Source organism: Cololabis saira, chromosome 17 (genome assembly GCF_033807715.1).
Source record: "Cololabis saira isolate AMF1-May2022 chromosome 17, fColSai1.1, whole genome shotgun sequence".
Taxonomy (NCBI): domain Eukaryota; kingdom Metazoa; phylum Chordata; class Actinopteri; order Beloniformes; family Belonidae; genus Cololabis; species Cololabis saira.
In genome coordinates this window covers 42,865,421-42,879,910 of record NC_084603.1, presented here as the reverse complement: position 1 = coordinate 42,879,910, position 14,490 = coordinate 42,865,421, and the positions used below count along the sequence as shown (strand labels likewise).

Below are 14,490 nucleotides of genomic sequence, written 5' to 3'. Positions count from 1 at the left end.
TTGAAATAAGTAGGAAAGTCTGCCAGTGGGACAAGATTATTACAAGCAAAAAAATCTTGTTCCACTGGCAGATTTTTCTAATTTTAAGTGAAAATCTACTTGAAACAGGTGAAAATTGTTGTTTTTTCCAGTGATGAGTCTTGTTTTAAGTGTAATGAGATTTTTTTTTCTAAAATGAGACATTTTAACTAGAAATAAGACAAATATTCTTGTTAAGATGTTGAGTTTTTGCAGTGATCCATTTTACTTATCCTGTGAAGGACAGAGTCATATTGATAAGTTCAGAAAAGTGTTTTTTATTGTTGTGTTTTGATGTATTTGATATAAGCCCAGTGGATATTTAAAGCTTACAGAAGGCTGCATTTAACTGCTGCTATGTCATTCCTGCAGTATTTCTGCAGGTGTTTTGGTCACTGCTATTATTTATTTATAATATATTATATTATTTGTAATTAGCACAAATTATCTGTCCCCATATGATAAAATCCACCATCCCCCCTGATTTTTTTTTACAACTCGAGTACTGGTTGTAATGTTATGTTGTGACGTCGTGCTACTGTTAAACTGTAGCATTGTTGAGTGGACGTCCTCTGGAGTACATGGGAAAGCCGGCGGCGACCGCCGCTGTGGTCGCCATGGCAACGGAGCAAACTGTGGCAGCGAGCATTAAACAATTTAAAACTATACAAACATCATAAAACAACTAAGCAACAGTATCATGCTCACAGGTTAAGTCTATAAAGCCATATAAGACTGTATACTAAGATATTATAAATATAATATGTACGAAAATAAGTTTGTATTATTTTGACGGTATTACACTGTACTTCCGCTTCCGGTCTTTCCGCCGTCATATTCATACAAAAATTAAAAAAGGAATTTACAAAAACCAAATTTCGGCCGTTATTTGATTTGGTTGTTTGGTTTTTTGGTTTTTTCAGAATCCGTTTTTCCGTTTTGAATTTAAAAGGAAAAAACGAAAATGGGGGCGCTGTTTCCGTTTTTTCGTTTTTGGTTTTAATGGAAAAACGAATTATACTTTAATCCCCGGACCTTTTCTGGTCCGGGGATTAAAGTATAATTAGTTTTTTCATTAAAACCAAAAACGAAAAAAGAGAAACAGGGTCCGGGGATTAAAGTATAATTTGTTTTTTCATTAAAACCAAAAACGAAAAAACGGAAACAGCGCCCCCATTTTCGTTTTTTCCTTTTAAATTCAAAACGGAAAAACGGTTTCTGAAAAAAACAAAAAACCAAACAACCAAATCAAATAACGGCCGAAATTTGTTTTTTGTAAATTCCTTTTTTCATTTTTGTATGAATATGACGGCGGACGGACCGGAAGCGGAAGTAGAGTGTAATACCGTCAAAATAATACAAACTTATTTTCGTACATATTATATTTATAATATCTTAGTATACAGTCTTATATGGCTTTATACACTTAACCCGTGAGCATGATACTGTTGCTTAGTTGTTTTATGATGTTTGTATAGTTTTAAATTGTTTAATGCTCGCTGCCACAGTTTGCTCCGTTGTCATGGCGACCACAGCGGCGGCCGCCGCCGGCTTTCCCATTCAATGTGTATGTGCTGTACTCCAGAGGACGTCCACTCAGACAGGTGATGATTAGTGACAGGTAGACAGGTGATACACAGCAATAAACAATAAACAGGTGATACAGCTGATTCAGCTGCCACAAAGATGCCACAAAGATGCCACGGCTGATGCCGCTCTCTGGGGCAGATTCCACAGAGATAGCCTACCGAAGTTTAGTTTATGCATGTTAACAATGGTCAACGTTGTATTAGACTGCCACAGAAATAGCATTTCCATGATATTATTTTTGCATGAATTTGCAAGGTTTTCTTGATTAATCTCTCATTATTTCGGATTGATTCATATCACAGTTTGTTATGTTGCAATGCTGAGGAAGGAAAAACATGGCATAGTTTATAGACAGACAGGTAGACAGGGGATTGTAGACAGGTAGAGAGGGGATACACAGCTGATCAGTGTCAGGGCACGAGGATCGATCAACAGTGTCTGAGTAAATGAGTCTGATATAGGCGTAATATGTTTTTCTCATTTTGTATGTGCTCGTTTTTAAGCCAGACAAGGCTGCTCAGAATAGACGACAATAGAATAGTCTTTATTACCGTTATGCATCTCTGCCGGCTTTAAAGTGCAAAAACACAAATACAAAGCAATAAACCTCACTCAGACATCATTTTAGCAGCATTCACAGTTCAATATATTGCACGTGTGTGTACATTTGTGTCAGTGCATATTAGAGATGAGGGTGATTATAGCTCTGGGGAAGAAACTGTTTTTAAGTCTGTTTGTGAGTGTTGTGATGCACCTGTAGCAACTGCCAGAGGGCAACAGGTCAAACATTTCAGAACCTAGATGTGATCTGTCCGTCCTAAATGATATTCTGTGCCCTGCTGAGGCAGCGGGAGGTGCCAAAGTTCGACAGGGAGGGGAGAGTCCACACGACAATCTTCTGTGCTGCTTTGATTCCCCCCTGAAGTCTCTTCCTGGTGGCCTCAGTGCAGCTCCCATACCATACTGCCATACCGTATGCCAGCAGGCTCTCCATACAAGAGTGCTAGGTCTTCAGTTTGGTGTCTGTTCTTCGCCAGGACTCTGGACGGATAATGCGGTGGTCCTCTGTAATGTGACCTTACATTTTGCCAATTTGAAAACAGCCAAAAGGTTTCAGGTGTATTGACAAAGTAGAGAATCATTTCAATGGTTTGAATGTGTTTAAACAAAACTGTATGTACAGTATGTGTGCGTGGGATGTGTTTAACCAATACAACTAGCACTTCAACCCAAACACACCACTCAGGAAACAGAGTACTCAGTAAACAAAAGAGTGCAAACAAATTTTAATTTATTAATATGAACACGAATAAACTTAACAGATTAACAAAAATAACCAAACAACCAAATAAAACATGAACTATTATGAACCAAAAAAAATTAAGAAAAAACTATTTATCCCCTAACAGTGTCTTTGAAAATATTCAGAGTGTCTTCAATGCCGGTCAGGATGAAGCTTTTCACCCGAAATTCCCCATCCCTGCATTTGGGGCAACTGGGCTCATGATTCACCCACTCATCCATACATGTTCTGCAACCAATGAGGCTGCGGCAGCATGCGCCCACTACAGGCTCCTTCATTGGATCTGCAAGAAGCATGAAAATTGTATATCAGTATCTTCATGTCAATATTCACTGAAATCTCGTTATTGCATTACAGGGCTTATTACATATTTCATAGACAATACACAAATTCATACACCTACAGATATCAAGCATCCATTATGAAATGTGTATTTAAAAGTACACTTTATTATGTGTACAGAAAAAAACAGTAGCCTAGTTGTAGTAGTCATTGTAATTACCACATTGTGGCAACTGATTATCCAAGCATTTTTACACTGACCCGGATTTTGTAGCAGCTACAGGCGATCTGCTTCCTGTATTCATGCACAGCCTCCGCTGTGGTGACGACCTCTGTGGATTCCTCAGTGATGAAGTTTTCTGCAAACTGAAACGCAGTGTTTTTATCCACATTCACATAGTCACCAAGTTGGAAGAAGAGGACATTAATTTGGTAATAATCTTTCTAGTCAGCTATCCAAATGATGATTTAATACCTTCATAACCAAAACTCTGCAGCTACTGGCATCCTGCTGTTTATTGTGGTGCACAGTCTCCACCTGCCATGCCTCAGCCCCTTCTCTCCATCCTTTTAAGGTAGTTCCTGGGAAACACAGAATAAGAAACAGTTAAGCATTTAGCCATACAAGTTCTTATTGTAAATCATTATTTTGAGTAGTGCAGATTACCTCCAGTTGTGGAGAACTTTTCTTGAATAATAGTCCTCTTTCCCAAAGGAATCAATAAGGATCAGGGCCTTCTTGGGGATGTTGACAATCTTTAAAAAAATTCAATTTACATTTCTGTAAGCAAAACAGTACTTTCTGAAATCAGGTTAGCAAAAAAACTGTATAGGTACCTACATACCATAAGAATCCAGTGCACAGAAAAGTAGTATAGTATAGTATAACATTAAATCCTGCATATCAGAGCTCATTTCTCTGCGTGTGAGTCCTTAGGTCTCCATCTAACAGGACTAATAATGGACCCTATATGCTAACCTGGAACATGTTATTCTTACTTGCCTTGTGCTTTTCAATGAAGATGTGCAAATAGGCATCTATTACCTAAAATGTGAACAAAGAATGTCATAAAATTAAAACATAATACAATAGAAAGACTGCTATAAGCAGCCAAAAATAGCATATGGTATATCATGCACATATTATACATAACATATGACAGCAATACATGGATTATTATTATCATTATTATTATCATTACCATTGTTATTACTATTATTATTTTTGCACTACACCCCACCCTACTATTTACTCATATTTACTCTCTTATAGGCAGTACTGGAGTTGAGGGGGGATGAGGGGGGATGGCATCCCCCCTGAAATAAAAATGGTCCAAATCATCCCCCCTGAAATAAAAACGGTCCAAATCATCCCCCCTGTAAAACTGCCATCCCTCCTTTCCATCCCTTATGTCATTTCATCAATGAATGTGGTTTTACTGCTATTTCAACATTTAGAGTCATCACCAGAAAAATAACTTATTTGACAATTTTCACCTGTTTCAAGTAGATTTTCACTTGAAATAAGAAAAAAATCTTGTTCCACTGGCAGATTTTTCTTCTTATTTCAAGTGAAAATCTACTTGAAACAGGTGAAAATTGTTGTTTTTTCCAGTGATGAGTCTTGTTTTAAGTGTAATGAGATTTTTTTACTAAAATGAGACATTTTAACTAGAACTAAGACAAATATTCTTGTTAAGATTTTGAGTTTTTGCAGTGATCCATTTTACTTATCCTGTGAAGGACAGAGTCATATTGATAAGTTCAGAAAAGTCTTTTTTATTGTTGTGTTTTGATGTATTTGATCCCAGTGGATATTTAAAGCTTACAGAAGGCTGCATTTAACTGCTGCTATGTCATTCCTGCAGTATTTCTGCAGCTGTTTTGGTCACTGCTATTATTTGTAATATATTATATTATTTGTAATCAGCACAAATTATTTGTCCCCATATGATAAAATCCACCATCCTCCCTGATTTTCTTTTACAACTCGAGTACTGATTATAGGGCGTTGCAACACGGTAGTTTATATTCAACAAAATATTTAACAAAAGTCATGCAAAGGCTGGTCGACACGCACGCAAACATGAAAAACTACAAGAAAGTTGGAATTTGGTTGTAGGAAACATTAAATTAGCACGCAAACATGGAAAACTACAATTTGGTTGCAGGAAACACTAAATTCTTACCGTTTTCACAGTTTTCTTATTAAACAGCTGCAGGACGATTCCGTGTTGTTTTCAAGAGTACCTGGCTGCAGGCAAAATGGCCAACAAGGGCGCCGCCATACTTCGATCCATACCGGAAGTCCATACCGGAAGTTGGTCACACATATTTTTTTTTTTTTTTTAATTAGCATTTGCAAACAGTACAATGATAACAAAACTTCACATTATGCAATTTCACGTTGAATTATAACATATAAAGAGTATTACTCAAATAATTTACTATTTTTTTTTTACAAGCTTTATTGAATAGTTCTCATATTACAAAAAACATAAACAGACAGACATACAAAACAGTCGTTAATACATAAGAGTACAACAACACAGGAGCCAGGGGGATTTTTAAACAAACACATTAAATAGAGAGCATAAATTAACAGTTTTTACAGCTTTTTTGTTATTTGAGTCAGAGATGGAACTGAAGTATTGTTTGGTTTCATTCTCAAAAATTAAAAAAAAGGGGTTTTGAATGACTGAATTTGGATTTATGAATATGAAACTTTGCAAGAATAATCATCAAATTGATTACAAAAGATTCTCTAGATTTGTTTCTTTCATTACTGATGAAACCAAACAATACATTTCTCCAATACAGAGTGAAGTCAGAGTCAATTTTATCTATAATAAATCGGGATACATCTTTCCAGAATTTGTTAGTGTAGGGACATTGCCAAAACAGGTGTACCAGTGTTTCAGGGGACATTTCACACAACGAACAGTCAACACAAATATCTCTTTTGAATTTAAGAAGATAATGATTAGCAGGGTAATACTTATGTAACATTTTAAAAGAGATTTCCCTCACTTTATTTGTAAGAAGGTATTTGTATGGAAGAGTCCAGATGTTCTTCCAATTTAAGTCATCACCAAAACCAGACCAGTAAGCAATAACATAAGGGTTGGTGGTTATATCATTTTGAAACAGGGAACGTATATTACGATTGTTACTTCTTGTGGATGTAACTAGACAAACTTTGCCCACTGAAGTTTTCTTGGGGTCCAGAAGTTGGTCTTCTTCATGTATATTGTTCAAATATGATGGAGGTAGTTTAAAACCGGCCATAAAACGAAAATTATAAAACATTATTATAAAACATTATATAACATAACGTACTTACTAATAACTATGTTTTTTTAAACTTATTTATATACATATATAACAAAATAAAAAACATGTATGTATGTATGTATGTATGTATGTATGTATGTATGTATGTATGTATGTATGTATGTATGTATGTATGTATGTATGTATGTATGTATGTATGTATGTATGTATATATATATATATATATATATATATATATATATATATATATATATATATATATATATATATATATATATATATATATATCAAAAACAAGGGAAAAGCATGAACAACAATGAGGAGGAACAAATTAAACTGAACATAACAATGAAAAAATAATGAACAATGACTGTGGGATCAGCATCAGACTCCCCCTGGCCATCATGATCTCAGCCTTCAGTCTGGTCATGCCCTCTCCTTAACGTGTGCACTGTTTTGGTTTTATGTTTTCCAAAGGAATAAAATATTGACCACCAAATAATTTCCTTCCATTTCCCAAGGAAGCTCTATTGACCATCTACCTCTGGGAGCATCCCATCAAAGACAAAATCCAGCAGTCTAATTCCCCACTCTGTATTTTTGCTCCTATCCACCTTATTCCTGGAGGCTCTACTGTAGAAACGGCTGTGGGAGTAACTTCCGGTTGGACGCCGGAAGTATCGTAACGCCATTGACTAACCATGGCAGCTGAGCATGAACAGCGGTTTATTTTAAAGCAATTTGCTTTCAATCTAGCAGAGAAGTTACGGTTTTGTTTTCTGACATTTAATGTTTAACATGTTTATCAACCGTAGCATTTACTAAAATGCCCTTGCGGAGCTCGGGTATGTCGTTTTGTGGAGGAAAACCTGCATCATACTTTGTGGCTGAGATCCGACAAACCACCGGAGGAGAGACGCCGAATCCTCAGAAGGATTGACAGGAATGTCATGAAATATCAGGTATGATTTCAGGTTAATGTCATGAGAATATCAGGTATGATTTCAGGTTAATGTCATGAGAATATCAGGTATGATTTCAGGTTAATGTCATGAGAATATCAGGTGTGATTTCAGGTTAATGTCCTGAGAATATCAGGTATGATTTCAGGTGTAATGTCATGAGAACATCAGGTGTGATTTCAGGTTAATGTCATGAGAATATCAAGTATGATTTCAGGTTAATGTCATGGGAACATCAGGTATGATTTCAGGTGTATGCAGGACACAGCATTGTAGTATTTGTCCGGTAATGACAACCTTTAGTATTATTTATTATAATTTTCTGTGCAGTTAAAATACAAAGTGTGTTTATGGCACGGACTGCAGGGCAGCATTAGAATAAAATAATAAAATAGTTTCACTACAGACATGTTGATAAGAAAAAAGTTTTTTGTTAATTAAATTTTAAATCTTAGCTGTGTACTCGAGTTGTAAAAAAAAAAATCAGGGAGGATGGTGGATTTTATCATATGGGGACAGATAATTTTTGCTGATTACAAATAATATAATATATTACAAATAATAGCAGTGACCAAAAAACCTGCAGAAATACTGCAGGAATGACATAGCAGCAGTTAAATGCAGCCTTCTGTAAGCTTTAAATATCCACTGGGCTTACATCAAATACATCAAAACACAACAGTAAAAAACACTTTTCTGAACTTATCAATATGACTCTGTCCTTCACAGGATAAGTAAAATGGATCACTGCAAAAACTCAATGTTAACAAGAATATTTGTCTTATTTCTAGTTAAAATGTCTCATTTTAGTTAAAAAAATCTCATTACACTTAAAACAAGACTCATCACTGGAAAAACAACAATTTTCACCTGTTTCAAGTAGATTTTCACTTAAAATAAGTAGAAAAATCTGCCAGTGCAACAACATTTTTTTGCTTGTAATAAGAAGATAAATCTTGTCCCACTGGCAGATTTTCTTACTTATTTCAAGTGAAAATTTACCTGAAACAGGTGAAAATTGTCACATTTTTGTGGTGATGACTAACCAGAATGTTAAATGTTAATGTTGAAATAGCAGTAAAACCACTTTCATTGATGAAATGACATAAGGGATGGAAAGGGGGGGTGGCAGTTTTACAGGGGGGATGATTTGGACCGTTTTTATTTCAGGGGGGGATGCCATCCCCCTCATCCCCCCTCAACTCCAGTACTGGCTGTGATAATGTACCGGTTTTTTCCTAAACTTCTGGAGGGCTTAGGTGATGTGGTTGCAGGTGGGTCTTCCCCCAGGTACATTTGATGAGGGGGCTGGGGGTGTTATAATGGTAGGGAAAACCCTAATGTATCATATCTTATCTTAATAATTGTGTACTGTATTGCTCCCTCAGATGAGCCTGACCAGATGGATCAGAAGGAGGAGCTGTGATCAATACCAAAGCTTCCTGTGATGCCCAAACACAGTGGTCAGACCCAGGGATGGAGGACCACACCTATTCTATTATTTACGTGCTGGAGATGAGGTGATGGGTGACCGTGGTTTCAGTTAGAGACTTGCTGGAGGAGCGTAGGGGGAAGCTAATCATTCCAGCATTCACAGGTAAAGGATGCCAGCTGACCAGTGAGGAGGTCACTCGCACACGCCGCATTGCTCATGGCTGCATTCATGTTGAATAAGGCACCTGAAGGTGTACAAGATTCTTTCTCAAACAGGACCAAATTAACCTTGTGCCCAAAATTGACAAAATGCTCAAGATTTGTGCTGGTTTAGTGAATTAAAGAGCTGAGTTTATTTCAAGTGAGAAGACATTTAATATTGCACTTAAACATACTTACATATTTCATTCATTTAACATTTTCTGAAAACAATTGAGGTACACTTACACTTACAGTATCTTTAACACATAACTCTCAACAGGTTAAGTGCTGTATGTAGTTTGTAGAGCTGCACTTACATATTTAATTCATTTAACATTTTCTGAAAACAACTGAGGTCCAGCTGCAATTGTTGTTTTTTTGAGGAAATAAAAGTCTAAATATTGTGATTTCAGTTTGTCAGGTGTGAATATTTTCTGGTTTCTTAAGTCCTCCGACAGTAAACTGAATCTGTCTCACTTAAGACAAATGTAATGTGCTTTTGTTAAACAATATTTTTGTGTTGAAATGTTTTGATTCATGTCCTTATATGTATGTCCTAATATGTCAGGAGGGGATCTTTCAGGTTCTGTTTTTAATAAAACTGAAAACAAAAATGAAGTCTGTTGTACTGTTTTCCCCCTAGCTTTATACAGAGGGGCAGAGCTGAATCTTCTTTGTACCAAATTCATCTACAAATGTTGGAAGTATGTGAAAGTTCTGGAGGTGTTTCATGTGTGTATCTGAAGTCTTTGTCAAATGAAATTTGTAACTCCAGGTGCTCAGTTGGTGTCCAGATGGGGCCTCATTTAAAATGGACTGCGTAGGAGTCATACTAAAAGTGCACGTACGCCCAAAAGCCGAAAATGGCGGGCGCAAAAAAAAATCCGGATCTATAAAACCGCGTGCACGCAGACTTCCACGCAATGTTCCCTTTATGAATCACAGTCCACCTGGAAAGCTGCGCAGCTGACTCCGCCCCATATCCCGCCCTCAACACGCCCATAAATCCATATGGATGAGCCTACTGAGCATGCGCAGTGGCTTCCTGCAGCCTGTTAGGGATGAATCCGGATCAATGCGTCAGAATGAATGAACATGTTGAGCCACCGTGCCACTGAATTTCGCTGAGATCTGAGATCTAGATGTTGTGGATGATGTGGAGAGAGGACAGTGAAACGAGATTATTTGGTGGTCACAGTAAAAGTAGGAAAAGTATATAAATAGTATAAAATAAAGCGAGTGAGTGGCAGCACGTCGTTGCTGCCCGTTAGTGCCACGATCGCACGACGCAATTTCCACTGGGGGCAGGGGGGACATGTCCCCCCCACTTTTCAAAATGATGTATTTGTCCCCCCCACTTTTTACAGTTTAAAAACTAAGGGTAGGCTCAGCAAATCATCAAGACACTCGGGACACCCGTCTCCCCTCTGAGCTGCTCTAGGCTGTTTTATGGTTCCGCGTTATACCAACGCAGAGCCTACGGCGTAGGATACGCGGTGACGCGCACCTATGGCGGCTCTGCGTTGGTGTGACGCAGAACCATAATTCCGTAAAACCATAAACCAACGCAGAGCACACGCCGCAGCCGTGACGCCGTGCTGAACCCTTCAGACTTCTCCGTCTCTCCATTTGGTCGCGGTGCAGTACCCCCCGCGGCCACTAGTTAGCGATCTTTTTCTGAATGGTTTATCCGACTTTTTCCGGTCACAGTAAATCAAAGAAATAAGGACAACTATTGTGCAAAAAACAAAAACAAAAAAAATCACACATAAACGAAGAAAAGAGCCCTAGAAGTTCACTACTGATTCAAACCGGAAACCGGAAATGCTTCGGTTTCAAACGAACCAATCACAGCCCTCTCGGTCTGCGTGTGGACGGCGTCTCCTCGACGCGTAGTTACAATTTTCAGGAGGTGCACGTCAGAGACGGCGCAGGTGACGGCGTGTCCTCTGCGTCGATCCAAACCACACGCCGTAGGCACGGCGTCATTTTGACGCAGAAGCATAACTGAGCCAAAGTAAACAACATGAGCGCACGTACCCGTGCATGACAGGCAGACACACACGGGGAGAAGGGACTATTTCTTTAATTTTTTATTTTTTTTAAAACTTTATCCTTATGAACGCAATTGTTATATAGTCCAACTTTCCTTATTTTAATCAGAACACTTTCTTTTTTCCTCTTCGGCGTGGAGTAGTGGGTTCGGAGCGGCACCCCCCCCCGCCGCCGCCTGCTCCGTTATCAGCACTACTTTATTATAAGTCTGATATATGTTGTGATATGTGATGACATTATTAAGAGTATGACATGAATCTGACTTCATTTCACCACCTCACAGCCTGCCTCGCCAGTTCCCCGTGTCTTAAGTAAATTCTTACGGGAGGGTCAGGGTTGCCGTAAAGATACGCAGATTTTTCGGTTAGTTTTTTCTTTTTAGATCCGAGGCTTTGCGTAGAAGGCGGCTTCCGCAACTTTCAGGCGCTTTTTCTGCGCAAGCAAGGTTTATAGATGAGGCCTGCTCTGCAGCCCCAGGCACATCACTGCCAGCTGGACCTGAAAGAATAAATATAAAAGATGGCTTACAGTTTGTCTTAATGAAGGTTCACAAGTAGCCTACCTGTCACATTAGTTCATAGATTATAACCAGTACTCGAGTTGTAAAAAAAAAAATCAGGGGGGATGGTGGATTTTATCATATGGGGACAGATAATTTGTGCTGATTACAAATATATAATATATTACAAATAATAGCAGTGACCAAAACACCTGCAGGAATGACATAGCAGCAGTTAAATGCAGCCTTCTGTAAGCTTGAAATATCCACTGGGCTTACATCAAATACATCAAAACACAACAATAAAAAACTGTTTTCTGAACTTATCAATATGACTCTCTCCTTCACAGGATAAGTAAAATGGATCACTGCAAGAACTCAAAATCTTAACAAGAATATTTGTCTTATTTCTATTTAAAATGTCTCATTTTAGTAAAAAAAAATCTCATTACACTTAAAACAAGACTCATCACTGGAAAAAAAAACAATTTTCACCTGTTTCAAGTAGATTTTCACTTGAAATAAGTAAAAAAAAATCTGCCAGTGGAACAATATGTTATTGCTTGTAATGAGAAGATAAATCTTGTCCCACTGGCAGATTTTTCTACTTATTTCAGGTGAAAATTGTCAAATGTTATTTTTCTGGTGATGACTCTAAATGTTGAAATAGCAGTAAAACCACATTCATTAATGAAATGACATAAGGGATGGAAAGGGGGATGATTTGGACCGTTTTTATTTCAGGAGGGATGCCATCCCCCCTCATCTCGAGTACTGATAAGTAACAATATTTACCCACCTGGAGGAGTATCCAGTTTGCCCATTGGGAAGAATGAGATACTTCTCATCTTCTAAGCATTTCTTCACTTGTTCAGGTCGTCCTCCCATCCCTCAACAGCAGGAGGCAGAGGTAAGATGATATTGTCCCGTTTGAGCTGTGACAGGTGGTGTTTCCACATGTTTTATATCCCCAACGCTCGGAGAAAGAGGGTTAAAGCGTTCACTCAGTATGTAAACAAACGCGGTTCTGGCAGCAACGGAAGGAGCTCCCACAATTCGCGCAAAGCCTCATGGGGCGTAGGAATAAGGTGGATACCTGTGACCTCCTCAATCACCCTCAGTAGCACAAAGATCTATTGAAAATAAATGTACAAATCAATAAATTAATCTTTTATGTTATATATCTGTGAACACATACAGGACTGATGGCATTTTCATTTACCCGTTGGTCACTCAAATTCAGCGTCCTTAGCTTTAAGTGCTGTCTGAGGCTAATTGAGGTGGATTATATATATTATATATATATATATATATACATATATATATATATATATATATATATATATATATATATAATGTGCGTGTTTTATCATTTTCGAATCGCTGCTTGTAAACTAGTCTATGGTAAACTACCTCCGTAGGCTATAAGTACATTTATATTATATAGGATATATATATATATATATATATATATATATATATATATATATATATATATATATATATATATATATATATATATTCATGTTATATTTTAATAATATACATCCCATATTGGAATAAATATGTAAAGAATATTAACTGGAAGAAGGTCTGGCTCTCACCCAACCAATACCTGGTGACAAACAAAGTTAAAGAAATTTAAGTTAAGTTAATTCATTAATTCTATCCTACAAATGATCACATTGTAAAAAGATTCAAAAGAAATATCGATTCAAACTGTACTTTTTGTTCTGCAAATTCTGAAACAATGACACACTTATTCTGGCTGTGCCCCATTGTTCAAACTTTTTGGAGTGATATGTGTAATTTTGTGTCGGAAATAATTGATATTGATTTTAATTTATTTTGGAAGGATGTGTTGTTTGGTGTTTTTGACCATGTAACAATTAGAACAAAGCCAAAAGAAACATTTATTATTAATTTGTTGATTATCCTAATTAAAAAAAAAATATATTAACGAAGTGACCAACTTCCGGTATGGACTTCCGGTATGGATCGAAGTATGGCGGCACCCTTGTCGGCCATCTTGCCTGCAGTCAGGTCCCTCTCGTTGTTTTAGTCAAGTCGACGCTGTTGACTGGTGCGCATGCGCATTGACGCAAAGTAGGACATTCACCGGGTAGGATAATTTGACAGAACACCGGCGGCGGCTGCATGGATCTATTATAAAACGGGCGGCGGCCGCTGTGGTCGCCTGGCAACGGAGCAAACTGTGGCAGCGACCATTAAACACTTTAAAACTATACAAACATCATAAAACAACTAAGCAACAGTATCATGCTCACAGGTTAAGACTATAAAGCCATATAAGACTGTATACTAAGATATTATAAATATAATATGTACGAAAATAATTTTGTATTATTTTGACGGTATTACACTGTACTTCCGCTTCCGGTCTGTCCGCCATCATATTCATACAAAAATGAAAAAAGGAATTTACAAAAACCAAATTTTGGCCGTTATTTGATTTGGTTGTTTGGTTTTTTGGTTTTTTCAGAATCCGTTTTTCCGTTTTGAATTTAAAAGGAAAAAACGAAAATGGGGGCGCTGTTTCCGTTTTTTCGTTTTTGGTTTTAATGAAAAAACAAATTATACTTTAATCCCTGGACCTTTTCTCCGATATTGCGTTTCTTTTGGTAATGTTTACATTTCTTTGCTGTAGTTCATGAATGTGTTTATTTGCCTCTTCCACTAATATCTCTAACTCCAACTCGTCAAATTTCATTTTGCGCTTGCGACTATCCTGCTTTCCATCCAGACTCTCCATGGCGCAGAGTTTGCGCTTGCAAACCGTAAGACACGCAACACCTCATTTAAATACTGAGGTTTGCACCTGTTATCAATTG

General features: G+C 37.4%; 1 long non-coding RNA gene across 1 annotated transcript; it reads right to left on the bottom strand.

Annotated features, from left to right (window-relative positions):
- Window positions 1-3,402: 3,402 nt before the first annotated feature.
- LOC133463214 (uncharacterized) lies at window positions 3,403-3,952 on the bottom strand. Its single transcript, XR_009784339.1, has 3 exons — window positions 3,861-3,952; window positions 3,669-3,775; window positions 3,403-3,559 (listed from the first exon to the last, which is right to left on the bottom strand). It is a non-coding gene; the product is annotated as an uncharacterized LOC133463214 (long non-coding RNA).
- Between the last annotated feature and the right edge of the window lie 10,538 nt (window positions 3,953-14,490).